Source organism: Mytilus californianus, unplaced genomic scaffold, assembly GCF_021869535.1.
Source record: "Mytilus californianus isolate M0D057914Y unplaced genomic scaffold, xbMytCali1.0.p SCAF_4, whole genome shotgun sequence".
Lineage (NCBI taxonomy): Eukaryota > Metazoa > Mollusca > Bivalvia > Mytilida > Mytilidae > Mytilus > Mytilus californianus.
The window spans coordinates 37,479,626-37,495,355 of record NW_026262690.1 but is presented as its reverse complement, the minus strand read 5'-3'; the positions used below and the strand labels follow the sequence as shown (position 1 = coordinate 37,495,355).

The 15,730-nt window shown below is 32.1% G+C and overlaps 1 protein-coding gene and 1 pseudogene across 2 annotated transcripts in view; one reads left to right on the top strand and one right to left on the bottom strand.

Annotated features, from left to right (window-relative positions):
* The window catches only part of LOC127698259 (disks large homolog 1-like), a 428,947-nt gene that overhangs the window by 237,202 nt on the left and 176,015 nt on the right, over positions 1-15,730 (top strand). The gene's annotated exons all lie outside the window — the stretch shown is intronic.
* On the bottom strand, positions 4,148-14,066 carry LOC127698285 (mannose-6-phosphate isomerase-like; annotated as a pseudogene).

Below are 15,730 nucleotides of genomic sequence, written 5' to 3'. Positions count from 1 at the left end.
AAGTACATATTGAAGAATTAAGCAACAAAACTATAGAAGATTAAAGTTTTATAAATCTAACGTAACAATAACACAACGTAACCGTAGACACGAATATTATTGCTACATTCATAATTAATTAGTTCCTTACCCAACCCTGCATTCCGGCAATTAGTCTCCAATGTAACAATAACTTTTCATATTATTGTTACATTTCAATGTAACCGTAGCCAGTGCCTATTAAATGATAAGGTCAAATATCTGGAAAGAGGAATGCCTAACAAAAACAACGATTAAATACTTGTCAATCCGAGAAAACCCTACTGAAAACCCACATAATATCTGGAAATCTGTCAGAAACAATCAGAATGACATTCGAAAAGCAGAAGTCAAAAGCAGGCTTATAACTGGAACCTACATGCTTCAAACAACTAAAGCAAAATTTAGCCTTGAAAAAATCAAACATCTGGAATATGTGAGCTATGTACCAAAGCTGAAGAGGACATTAAGCACTTTTTGCTGGAATGTGAGTCTCTGGAGAGTGTTAGACAAAAACAGATGAACAATCTTCTATCTTTAACCATGTTGAAAGGGGGAGGTGGTAAAGCTAATTATACAGAGGAGGATGTGCTTCAAATTATAATGGACTGCTCGAAGTTATCAACAACTACCTTATCCCATCTAAAAGCAGATGACCTGATAGAAATAGAAAAACAATGTCAAAATTTCTGTCATCAAATGCATAAGAAACGCACCGAAATACAAACACGATGATACATTAATTAGAGGCTGAATTGAAACTGCTGAAACATCCAAGTACTTTTCTTCAAGGCCCTCAACAATGTGAATTTACATTTAAACAACAACAATTTTACTGTATCCAGCTCTACAAACTAATATAATGCATATACAAAACAGGAAAGATGGACCAAGCAGTCTGCATGGAATGCCAAGCTAACTGCCTCCATCCACGACTAGATTAGCTGCTTACATCTAATTATATGCTTAGACCTTGGCAGGGGATCACCTTATTTCCAAATTTTACGATATATGATAAATTTATAGTAACTGATATATATTTTATTTTTGATAATCTCGTCTAAAGCTGATACCATACTGACACAATTTAATCCCATTCTTTTTGTTTTGTTTTAATTAACTTTGTTTTTACCTCTTTATCCTTTTATTTATATTCTTTTATTTTTCATATTTTAAATCTTTTAACTTATTAAACATATGGTATACTATAAACATTCCATTGTCTCATTAAAAGGAATCCAAATGGTATTTAAATCATAAATTTTAACCTAGGTAGATCTATAAATGATGTAAATAGCACATAATTTTAAATACTTGTTTTTAAAATTCAAAGTCTTACCTGTATATAAAGTTTTTAAACTTAAGCACCCCACCACACTGTGGCCTTATGTCCTCCCACTGGGGATGAAGAGGATAAGTAAGTAAACCCCACCACACTGTGTAAATATTTGTTTAAGCATTAAACCTATATCCCAAGTGGGAGTGCTCCGATATATAACGGAGGAACAATACCTGTACAGAACAGAATAAGGTCGAGAAATTAATATGAAATATCTGAAAGGCTGCTAATCAGATGTCGATTTTTTCACAGATGCGATTAAATATGCAGTCGTAAATGCATCAGATATTTGTCATATATATCAATTAATCTCTCCATATACATATTTATTTTTTTTGTCAAGAAATATATGATAGGGAACGTTTTTTGTGATTCAAGATAAATAAAAAGGGTGTGATACTCACTGTCTAGAGAAGAGAGAATAATGGAAAAAACTGAAATATTGAAAGAATAGAGAAAAATTAGCGGTCTTGAAAATGTTTTTGAAATACAGAAACGATCGAAGGACTCCCCATTCTGACCAGCATCATTTATAAACTACTGATATTGTATAATCGTTTGGATAAGAGCATATATACACCTTATTATCTATGGTAGATAGTTGTCTCTTTGGCAGTCATACCAGATCTCCTTATTTTATATTATAACGGTATGCCAGACGCGCGTTTTTGTCTACAAAAGACTCGCTAGTGGCTTTTGAATCAAAACCGCTGAAAGAAAGAATCAAATTCGAAGTTGAAGAGCAGTAAGACCGAAATTTCAAAATGTTTGTGCCTATTACAGCTAGGGCAATCTATATAAAAATAAGGAGATATGCCAATTACACAACTAGCCACCAGAGTTCAAATGAAGTGGATGAAAGAAATTATAGGCCACTATGTGCCTTGGAGAATAGACCAACCTTAATGTTTCGAATAATTCAACATTTTGTAAAATTAAAGAAAATGAACATATCAATGATACTCCATGTCAGCAAAAAAATCTGACTAAGTACTGGTATGGTGACCCTTTGGGATCGAAACTTCCACCATCAGTGGCATTGACCCAGTGGTTGTAAAAACTCATAAAAGATACCAGGCATACAACTTGGTTCGTCAGACGCGCGTTTTGTCAGTCGTTCGAATAAAAACAGATGGAAAGCCAGTACGGAAGCACTATATGCCCACAAGCAGCGGTACTTACCTAATGCTGTACAACCAGTCTGCAGCAGCATTTTTTGTTGATAATAATAGTGTTTGTGTGATAAATCCCGACCCTCCACCATGTACTGTTCAACATAGAGCCTTCTTGCTTTCCAGAACGTTTGAATATTTTTTATTGAAAATGTAAACAAAGGTTGACCACACAATTTATCACTTTAAGAAATTATTATGCGCAGTTCACCCTACTATACCGAAAAATTTGATTAGAGAATTTTTACATGAACTTTTAATATTTTGGGCCTTTTGTCAAACAGCTTTCATATAAATGTATCATGTACTGTTATGTTCACTAATTGATATACAGTTATGTTTGTAATCATTCCCTAAATGGGCCTTTAGTTGGTAAAACTATTGCATTGTCTTGGATTGTGTATACTGATGCATGCAGTCATCATGTTTAGTAGACCATACTGTACAGCCAATTTCACATTGAGGGTTTATGAATGAAATGGGATTTTAGTTTTGAATATACCATTGTATGGATGTACCTCATGAATGCTGTTGATGCTACGGATTTTTATGAGTATTGTGTTTAATATTCTGTTAGATAATACAATGCTAGATCAATATATATCACATTCGATGTTTAGGAGAAAATGTTTCGCAACTCTCTTAATATCTGCCTTTGTATCGAAGTATACTCTTTTAAAAGTGTTACAGAGTTACATATAGCAGTGGAGATAGTTTGCTATGGGGTTAACAATCTTGTTTTTGTGATATTTAAGTTCATTAAACATAGTTAAGAATCGCAGCAGCATTCTTTTTGATGGAGGTTACCCATTGTGTGTCATTAAATCCTCTAAGAGTTCAACATGAGCCTTCAAACTGTTTTATAATGTGTTTTTTTTTAATTCAGGTAACATTCTTGTATGAAAAAAAAAATTTTGTAAAATGTACCCAATTATTAAAATCAAAGTTAACTTTTCGGATCTGAGCGTTCCTGTTGAAGGTAATAGTCAGGAATATGACGGTTGGTTTCCATTCGTTCCGTTGGTTGATGAAGTCAGATTTTGTCAGTTTTTATGACTTACCCTTTTTGTTTTTACCTTGGAGTTCTATATTTTTGTGATACTTTTTTAATACAGAAATCCCCATCGTACTCTGGAAACTCGATGCGTTTTGTTTTGATAACAAACGTCCTTAGGAACATAATGATATAATATAAGTTGGAATTTTGGATCCTCAATGCTCTTCAACTTCGTACATTATTTGTCCTTTTTAACTTTTTTGATTCGAGTGTCACTGGTGAGTCTTTTGTATACGAAATATAAAGGCAACGCGCGTCTGGCGTACAATATTTTAATCCTGGTATCTACGATCAGTTTATTGGATATATAAAATTCGATACATTTGTATATAACCAAGGGAGACATAAAATCGTGTATTCTTCTCTTTTGATTAAATATTACGGTATAAACAATAAAAGCTCGACTTCGATACAAATATCGGAAATTTTATGTTATTGAAAAACTAGTAATTTTCATCGAAATACTCGGGAACCTAACTGAATTAGCTTTTAACTCAAAATAACAATGACAGCTGTTATTATGTAATTATTCACACTTCGGTTTCAAAGGCACTGGCGACTTCAAAACGTTTCTGAGGTATTATAACAAGCTCTGAATATCGTCATGTCATCGGACCGTATATCAATGCTGACCGACAAGCAGCAATGAAGAAAACTATTCCCATCTTCAGTTTTATGGGTTCTGTTAATGAACTACTGGATGCCTGACCTTCTCCTGTATATACCGTACATATGCTTGCACTGTCAATAGCAGTAAGATGAACAGTTTTACTTTCCGAAAATATCTGAAATAAATGGAAAAAGTATATATTATTCTATGTTGATTTAATATGTACAAGATAATCAGAAATGTCTTAAGGTTTTTTTTTCTATCCTTTTATATGCGTATATATTGCGAATCAAAAGTTTGTAATAACGAATCTAGTCGGTAATCACGAATTACAAAAAAGACTGTGATAAATAACACCACAGATTAGTTTTCAAAAAAAATTGTTCGTTGATAACGATTTGACTCCGTAATATTTTAAATTCGTGCTTCTGTGCGATTGTCACTTAAGAAAAATGGAGATACACATATATGATTACCCAGGCGTTATTTCACTCTACTGCCGTACTGAAGTACATACAATAATCATTATTATTATTCGAAGGTAACATCTGTCAGAAATAAAACCTTTTAATGTTTCTGCATTGCTCATTATTTTTGTTTTAAAGCAACATCTTCCAAATTTTGTAGATTTTACAAAAATAGATTAACAGCTCCAAGGGCAAGGTTTTTTACATGCTTTTGACTATTTCTATGTCCTTTTTGGTTACACAACACTCCATGAATTACACCTTTCTAGACACCAAATATTTTTTAATTGATTCGTCTTGATAAATCTTATCCAGCGGAAAAGGTGGATAATAAATTGAATGATTGAATACTTTCCCTAGTAAATTGAGAGAAGAATGAGGAAACAGAAATATGGAATGGAATTTGATCTCAGACATTTCTTTTTCTCATGTCTTTCAACCAGATTCGATTTCATTTTTAGGAATTCACATTTTTTATTTTTGCAAATATGTTCGGGAGGAAAATACCTTTCATACACGTATGAACATTTGTCAACGTTTTTTTTTTTCCCTTTTTGGTATTTCTAATCAACTTGAGAAGGGATGTTAAACTGTGATTCAGAAGTAGTATTTTTAGGGGCATAGTTTGTGAATAATTTTCAACTTTTAAAAACAAAGCCAGACACAACTGATTCGCTGCGAGCTTTACAGTTGTTTTATGTATATATATTTACTTAAAACCTGTACAAAACCTCATTAGAATCAGATCAATCAGGAATGAAGTTGTTTGTTGATTTAAGCAAAACAAGTTAAATTGCAAGTTCCATCCTTCAAAAACTATTTAGATAATATGACAATAATAAAAGAGCTGTTTATGACAGCAGATGGTTCAAATAGTTCTCAGTATTATAGAATGTTATTCACGTCTGTCAGAGTAAAATGAAGGATCATTGAACGTATTCAGCATTTTAAGCATTATGATTATTTGATATTTCATCACTTCTTTTGCTTCTCATTTATAAGGTAACATACTTTTATAACCGAAACAGCAAAATCAGGAACATGCGGTTGAAATTTTGTTTCAGATATTCCAATTTCTAATTGTATTTGATCATCAGACTGTAGTTTCATATCCTCGGCAGATCGTCCGGAATAGTTAACAGTATTACAGAAAGTATTCACATCTCGGTACTTGAAGGTCAATCCAGTTCTGATTACATTGTGTGAACATGCCATACACTCTAAGCAATCTGAAATGCGTAATTTTCAGCCATATGTATTGGGATCATTTTATTTAATTTTCAACCTTTCTGTTATAGTTAAAGGAGGAAGATACGAAGGGGAAAATATATGCAAAGGAAAGACGGACAAAACCTTTGTCATAGAAAAAGCAGAAAACAACAGCACTCAAACAAAACACAAAAAAATAGAGAATGAGCAACACCAACTACAACCAAAATCTTGAATGAACTCAGAATTTCTTACTCCATTATACACACCTCTCGTTAAAACATAAAATCAAACCTTTTGTAGGTAATCGCCCGAGATAATTTTTAAAATAAGGTAATTTGCAAATGTTATTCTTATGCTGCTGTCCCGTTTGCAAAGTAGCTTTTGGAAAGCCGAGTAATCGAACGGAAACTTGTTTTCATGTGTTTGTTTACAAATATGATCAACGAAAAAGGATGACTTATGAATACGCACCACCATATATGTAAGCATGAGGTATATTAGCATCAATGAATATTGCTTCTCCCGGTTGTAAATCTATAATATTTAGGAAATAAATGGCAAATATTCCAACATAGCGTGGATATTCTGTGTTTAGCTTATGGATGATGTCAGGCATATAATATTGCACATTCTGTCCAGATAATTCTGAAAAAATTGAATTTACATTTAAATATATACTGAATGCAATACGATTAAAATTCTTTAAACGTTGCATGACGTCATTTTTACTACGAATTCATACAAATTAGTGTTTAACTTTTAAGAAGATATTTACACAAACACTTACACACACACTAAAAAGTCCGAAGACAGGAATTTTGCATGCATATAACTCATGCTGAAGCAGTTTTTGTGTCCGGAGCACACATCTCTTAATGAGATCTGAAGGAGATATAAAAGCGATATACGATTGAGCAGGGGTATGTTTCTGTTTAGAATTGGAAATGAAAAAATAAAGCATACCTACAATTCTATCAGAACAGAACTTTACTTCAAATTTACTATTTCAGTACAGCTGAATTTCTTTACATATCAGTTGTATAATCCTACTAAATGATGAAGTAGTTTTTTTTTATTTCTATGTCAAATAAAAGTTTGGAATTTAAATACTGTTCAACATCGTAATTGATTTGACTTTAAACTGTTTTAATTCGAGTACCACTGATGAAAGTTATGTAGACGAAAAGAGCGTCTTGTGTATAAGAAATATAAGTTTGGTATCTTTGGTGAGCTTTTACAACCACTTGATCGATGATTGGATGGTGGACGTTTCTTTACCGAAGGTATTCCAAGACTTGTAGTCAATGCTCCTCTGCTAACATAAGATATTATTGATGCGGGCATTCTATGTTAGTTTACTGATAAGAAAACATTAACGTCACTCAAAACAACTAAGTTTCTCTACACCCATGCATAGATTGCCTTTGTTGTATTTTGGCACTACTTTTGGAATTTTTAATTTCCAATGATCATCAACTTTGTAATTGATTTGGCCTTCCAAATTTTTATTTTGTTTTGAAACCACTGATGAGTCTTATTAGTCAGACACACAAGGGTCGTCAAACCGCTGCTAGGTAGCGATGGCTTATCAGACACCATTTAAGACATTTGACATGCAGTAATTGGTTCCAGCAGAGAAGCTAACTGTACTTTCAGTTTTAATGCTTGCCAGATGTATATTACGTTACATTTTCCCATATGATAAGAAATTACCACAATTTAATTGCGTTCACAATCTTTTGTTTTATTAATTTTCCACATAATATATATATATGTGTGTGTTTGTTGTATTGATTGCTCAGACATATTGGACTTTTTGATATAAAAAGTATTTTTTGATATCGAGTCAAGACTTGTTGAATATATTGAAGAAAAAAAGGAATGTGTTTTTCAAAAGATGCTTTAGTTTTCAAAACAATGGATTGATGGATTTTTCTACATGAAACAGGTGCGACTTTTCATTTACTTCTTTAGATCTCTTAATATTTCATGCAGTTATAAATTAATGTTTATCTTTATTATTTTTCAAACAATAATTTTAATTAATAAAATTAACAAATGTCTTTCATTAGGCATATATCATATTTATACATTTCGAGAACTTCTTTTAAAAGGGTGACACTATTTTGTTATGTAGACGAAACGCATGGCGTGCAAAATTATTAGCCTGGTATCCTTGATGAGTTTTTACAGCAACTGGTGGACGTCTCCAGCCTAGTAGTAATATCATGATACCATGATACGTAATGTTTTGTAAAATTAATATTCATTTATTTTTATTAATCTATTTCAAATTCACCTTCCCTAGGAATAGATGCCCTATCTCGATTTGTCACATTTAATTCTAATTTTAAATTTCCAATACTCTTTAACTTCTTAATTGATTTTGCCTTATCTTAGTTTTCTGTAGTGATATCTTTGCTTTATTGTGCTCAATACTTTTCAATTGTTTTATAGATTTTGTAGTTTATATCTAAATTTGAAGGCCACATCCATGATCTGTACTTTGATAATGATGGATACATCTCGTCGGTTGTGTTCTATTCCCGATCGTGACAATTTATAGGGTGTTGATTCGCATGCCGGGTGATACATGAATAGCAGGATACGCTTATGCTATCCACACACCGGGTCTCGATCCTTTTGGAGTAAATTCAATTTCCTCATTTTTTTGGGTGTTTTTACCTCGATTTGTATAATTCTTTATGAATTCATGAGATTTAAACATCGGACGGGTAATCTACTGTCGTCTCTTACGTATCAAACCAAGAAGTACACATGCCTACCTTTGTCCTGGATGGTTTTTAAAAGTATACCAATCTGATTCTGTATCATATGTTTGTCTTGATTCATGAGGGCAGTAAAACAGTCTTTCATGGCCTCGTAATGTAAGACGAAGTCATCGCTCTGACTAACCTTCGATAACTTCATGGCATAGTTGTTTCCAATTAATGTTCTGAAGGGCTTTATTTCTGTGGTGATAAAACGAATTATTTTTCAATCATACAAATTATCAACAGTTGTTATAAACAAGTTAGAAGTTTTCAGATCATTGCGTTATTTATATCTAATTGAAGGTACTAGTAACACAACATACTTGTGGATTTTGCTATACTTCTTTAATTGGTCGGAATCCACCATTGCTTTAAATGGAGTAAGAGCTATGGCCATTTCTGGTTTATGATTGGGATCTTTATAGATGTATAGACTCTCTTGGTGTAACTTCTCTGCTGAAATCTTAATCGTGAAAAATATTTTTAAAACTTCATATTGTAGATCGATATTACTTGTTTTGTCATCTACAACAACTGTGCTTGAAAATTAAACAGAATAAATTAAGCTATGTTTTAAACACCTTGATTCAGTGGTTGTTTAATATTGTTAAAAATGTAAGTTACAACACAATATAAAAACATCATATTCGTTAAACCGTTGTATCAAACATTTAAGGATACGCATTTAAATGGATTTTGATCCTTTGCTTTTAAATTCTTTAGAATATTTTTCATGATTAAAAACTGAATTTAGTACTGCTTCTCAGTAATACCTTGTCTGGATGTGTTTGTATTGCAAGAATATTTCGTATTGAAAGGATTTTCATTAGAAAAGGTAACTGTCCATCAGTATATTGGTCCATCTTCGACCCAAATGCACTAGGATTAAGTCTCAGCCAATGTTCTAGAGATTCTTTTCGTTCACCATTATAATTACAAACACATGGGCAGGTTGGATGCGTTCCCATCCATAGCTGAAAAAGAAAAGTTAACAGCATCACAATTTAAATTTTACTGTGTAAAAAGTAAAATCACAAAAATACTGAACTCCGAGGAAAATTCAAAAAGGAAAGTCCCCAATCAAATGGCAAAATCAAAAAAACAAACACATCAAACGAATGGATAACAACTGTCATATTCCTGATTTGGTACAGGCATTTTCTTATGTAGAAAATGGTGGATTGAACCTGATTTTATAGCTAGCTAAACCTCTCACTTGTAAACATTTTCTTTAGAGTAAAAAACATTTATTGCATATCTGCTGTTTTAACAATTTACTCGGATTACAGCGTTAGTCCGAGTATCCCTGTTATTAGTTACTGAATTTAGTGGGGAAAAGCTCAGTAATCAAATCAATAAAAGAAAACTGTTGGTCTGAATAACCCATGTAGAATACTCGAAAAATTGTTACATCTATACTTATGTACTGTTGTGAAGTTTGGGGCGTTTACTCATCCTTAAGGGACTCTGAATCTTTTGAAAAATTACACATTAAATTTATCAAAGAAGCACTTGGTGTTCATTGTAAGGTTTCAATGATGCGTATCGTGCTGAGCTTCGTCGAATTCCACTCAAAAGTAAGATTGTATTTTCAAGCATAAATTGTTTGGAACATATACTTTCATCAGAAAATACACTTGTAGATAAAATTTTCTGTGGTACAAGGTTTTCATACCCCAGGATTAACAACACTAAAAAAATATTACAAAATTTAGGATATTCATATCTTATGGATAAAATTTGTTTAACAAAATACCACTTAAGATAAGTAAAACAAAGAATTTATGATCAGTGCTTGCAAAATCAAAATGCAAACATACAGTAATCTTCTAAACTTAGTTTCTTTCGTAAAGTCAACACAATGGGCCAAAGATCATCATATCAGAGTGTCTAAATATAAAGAATAGTGTAATAATACGATATATTAATATGTAACTTTTCATTCTATCATGTCAATTACCTGTAATATAACTATATATCCTATTTTTGACATTTTTACCTATTATGTCTGTTTGTTTTGTTCCCACATTGTTGTCAATATAATGGAATTTTATACGACTGTCATAAAAGTGAGAGGTTTAGCTAGCTTTAAAACCAGGTTTAATCCACCATTTTGGGACTTTCCGTTTTGGATTTTCTTTGGAGTTCGGTACTTTTGTTGTTTTACTTTTTCAATAGGTCTTAACCATTTATTAATAATGAGTTTGTGCCAAAAAATATTTGTATTTGTATTTGTAGTAAAAAGTAATGAAATATTATTTAATATACATTTACATTCTTTTACGGTGTATATAAGTATAAAATTCCATGGTATTAATCACGTGTTTACGGAACTTCAATTTACCTCAGTTTCCATATGTATTTCGATCATTGACACAGTTACATTTTGTGCTTGACCTTTTGTGCCGGATTGGTTAACCTGTTTACTAATTCATTGTACCACAACTAGAACAAAGAAACACGTATTTGATGTGTAAAAATATAGCGAGATATATAAGTAAAGAAAGATATTAATGGCGATATTAATGACTTATGAGTTTGAATATATCTTTGGTATCTATCGCCACTTTTCTATCAAATATAATGAAATCCTATGTAGAAAGAGGTTTGCAAGATAATATCCCATACCTCGTTGAAAATAATACTTCTTCGAGAAAGAATCGGAAGCCAGTATTATAGATCAATATAGTGAAGAAAACAATAAATAAATTCACAAAAAATTGGATTAGAAAGTTCAACTCCCTCAGGCAAAGTTGACCTTAGATGAATTTGGCTATAATTTTTTTTAGGTATTTTTGTCATATAGCTCTTCAACTCTTTCGGTACTTATACATACTCGGATTTCAAATGTTTGGATTTGAGCGTTCCTGATGAAGGTAAATCCAGAAAAGCGCTTCGAACGCATGAAATTATTAAACGTGTTGTTTTCACGTTTTTCCACCTTGTATTCATTCTTACATCTGAACTTTTACAACTACATACCTCTGCATAGTGTTCATTTTCATCAACATTAACACTATTATCTGCAGATTTTAGAAGTCGAACTACCATGTTTTCACTGACTAATTTTCCCCATGCGTTATTTTGGACAGAGCATTCTCGTTTTAGGACTTTCAAACTTCCTGTAAAGATTGAAATATATCATGAAAAATCAAAGAAGCGGAAATTCCGGCATCTTACAAACTGGATTCATCCACCGGAAGATCCAATGATTTGAAAACACAAGAACTCTTCTATCCTGAATATTTGTGGAAATTAACTTGTTAGTACGGTAATCAAATCCGACAAATATTAAAATACAATGGACATACGTAACATAAAATAATATTGCATATGGTTAGAAAGCTTAAATCCTGTTATACTGTATGAAAAAAATGAGTTCGCAGGTAATGTTAGTATGGTACAGTTACCGTTTAAGTTAAGATCAAATGTTCAAATAAAGTTTCCGAACAAATATGTTTGAAAAAAACACATATAGTTTACATTAATCATTTGGCTATATTAAGATAAGGAACGAAGATGATTCATATTGGTTTTATTTCAACATTATTCTACAAAATTCTTCTTTTGACATCATTTGACGTTTCTTTTTTTGTTTTTTGTTTAAACGTTTTTCCCTTTCAAATCATTTTAACAACTATAACCGGTTAAATTTTCATGACTTTTTTCAATTACCAAAAAATGCTTAAATGGTAACTTAAAGAATACTTTTTTTTAAATTCTAACCAAACCTTTTGTCTCCATTTTGATATAAATTAGATGATTAATTATAACAAATAATGCTTTTGAACGAATTATCTTACGAAATAACTTGGTTACATAATTGACTTGTTCCGGGTACCCCCCCCCCCCCCCTTATTGAAGTTATATGTCAATTGTCAATTATTTCTAGAAAACTGATGTCAGTACTTCTCATCACTTTTTTCATTTAAGTAAACTATTACTGATGATCTTTTTATAAAAACCTATTTCGATTACAAGAGTGAAATGAAAAAGACTTACGACTATTTTTGTAAAGAGAGCAACCGAATTACGTTTCCTATCGGAGCACTAGTAATTTTGATTAAATTCTGTCGTTCTTAAGCGTCATTAAACATTGCTCCGTCTAAATAATCCCAGTGATAGTGATTTTGTTTGCACTTTGGAATTATGAATTTTAGACAAATAAAAGACCATGAAGAGGTACAAAAGGTTGAAAGAAAGATTAACATATAGATAAATAGAGGTATACACAGGTACCAGGGGGGCGTAAGTAGTTCATGTTACCCAGTATTACCCAGCGTATTACTCATGACAAGAACACATATAAGTCACATATCTTTAAAGATATCAAGGAGGAATGGAAATTGGGAATGTGGTACCAAAAAATTGAGCATAGCTCTATTAAAAGGTTTTCCGTATTCAAGTCATGATTGCACCCGTAAAATTTTCCAAGGGATTTATTCATTTTTACCATTTAGTACCATTGTTTCAGAACATTCCTTTTAGCTTGAAACCTCTATCAAGGAAAGCAGACTTTAGAATAGCGTTTTGACTGGAGGTTTAAAATAAATTTTTCAAAAAAGAAGCGAAAGATACCAAAGGGACATTCAAACTCATAAGTCAAAATAAAGTGACAAAGCCATGGTAAAAAAAAGAGAAAAAGACAAACAGACAAACAACAGTTTACAAAACACAATATAGAAAACTAAAGACTATGCAACACGAACCACACCAAAATCCGGGGGTGATCTCAGGTGTTTCGGAAGGCTAAGCAGATCCTGCTCCACATGTGGCACACGTCGTGTTGTTCAAGCAAGTACAAACCCGGTGATAAGTCTAGTTCGGTAGGTCACATTCGGGGATAGGAGGACGGAATTGTCAGGTGCTACCTACAGACACAAATAAACAATTTACAATAGGAAACTGATGTCATCTCTTATGTCGATAATGTCAGAGCTTAACTGATCCTCACTGTCGAGTTTTAGATGTAAGTACATTTGTATGTATTAATCAGAGGCAACAGTAGTTTATCGTTGTTCAAATCTCATAAATTCATTAAGAAGGTCAAAATCTTTTTAAAACAAAAAAAAATAAATACTGAGGAAATCGCCTGAACTCAAAAACGAGGGAGACCGGGTCCGTCTCCTGTTACGATGCAGACCCTAGTGTATCTCAAACATAAAAGTCTTCCCGGACCAACTCTCAACTAAATTTTAAAGAAACTAAGATAATTGGGTCAACTAAATGGGTCACGCACGGCATTTGACATTTTGTTTGGAATAATTTATTCGAGAGGAAAACTTAAAACACAAAATGATGAAATAGTCCAGATATTTAAACAATTTAAAGAACCTTCAAGGCCTTTAAAGAAAAAATAATTTCATTGTTATAATTGGAAGCACAGTTCAAAAAAATCACTTACCTCCTTGATACATCGCCTATATCCAGGATTCCTACGCTTCGATACGAAAAGGAATATTTGGATCACTAACTTACTGTAATTGCTTTTATGGATCGATCTCATTGTTAGTCAATTGAAAGGGATCGGTATCCTGTTTGTATATATACTTAAATTTTTCTAAAAAAACAAAACAATTAAGACGAGTATTAAAACGAATCATCCTATTCAGCCAACGATGAAAATTTTGTATTCATGCTTAAATAAAAACGTATTATAAATTTTAACACTAAATGCCTCGTCAGAAAAAAAAATCATTTATCATGTGAATGTAGTTATTTCTGTTTTTATTTCCCATTGTATACCAAATGTGATACATGCCTGTGATGTATATGTTGCCGTTTTTATTTTTAAAACATTTGTCCTTTTCAAATTATTGAAACGGTATTACCTAAAGAATACTTTCAAAAAATTCTAACAAAACCTTTTGTCTCCATATTGCTATAACTTAGATAATAAATAATATCAAAGTATGTTTGTGAACGATTTATCTTAAGAAATATCGATTTGGTTACATAGTTGACTTGTTCCGGGTACCCCCCCCCCCCCCCCCCCAAAAAAAAAAAAAAAAAAACACCGAAAAAACGTCACACATACATGCATACATACATACATACACATACCCCCATACTGACACATATTTCATCCCCATCTGTTTCCTTATTGAAATTATATGTCAATTATTTCTAGAAAAATGATGTCAGTTATTCTCATCACTTTTTTTCATTTGATAAACTATTACTATTGCCCTTTTTATAAAAAAAAATCTATTTCGATCAAAAGAGTGAAATGTAAAAGACTTACGACTATTTTTGTAAAGAGAGCAACTGAATTGCGTTTCCTATCGGAGCACTAGTAATTTTGATTAAATTCTCCACCGTCTGTCGTTCTTAAACGTCATTAAACATTGCTCCGCCCAAAATGATCCCAAAGAAATTCCCATACGAGAATGCAAAACCTTACTTAAATACATGAATGGATCATTCACTTATATTAGACATATTAAAAACCATGAGAAGGCAAAAAGGCTGAAAGAAAGATTAACATATAAATAAATAGACATTTTCGAAAAGTCATCTACAAAGACACTTATACTGACACCGATACTTACACTTTTTTTTTAGTGATAAATTTATGATATTCCATCTGGTTTTTCTAATTGTTTCCATTAAATCGAACCCGACTTAAAAATATTTTTTTGCAACCGTTAACGATGAAAAAAAGTATAACAAAAATACCAAACTCAAATTCAAAAAGGGAAAGTACATAAAAAAAACTGACAAAATCAAAATCAATCAATCAACGGAACAAGTGAAAAACAACTGTCATATTCCTGACTTGGTACAGGCATTTTCTGAAGAAAATGGAGGGTGGAATTAATGTCGTCTGTATAACCCGTTTTTAAAGAAAATATTGGATCACTTATATCATCGCCATCAGAATATGGATTGAGGTATTTTCAGGGAAATTACCGATCGCAATTGGTGCGATTGATGGGACATCTACAGAAATATGGAACGTCCGACAACAGAGCAGCAAGAGCAATTTTTTTTCTGGCCATAGTTGTTATCACCGTATATATATATATATAGCTGGTCGAACGGATGTTCTTAAACCCTGCTGACTGCCATGGCGATTGCC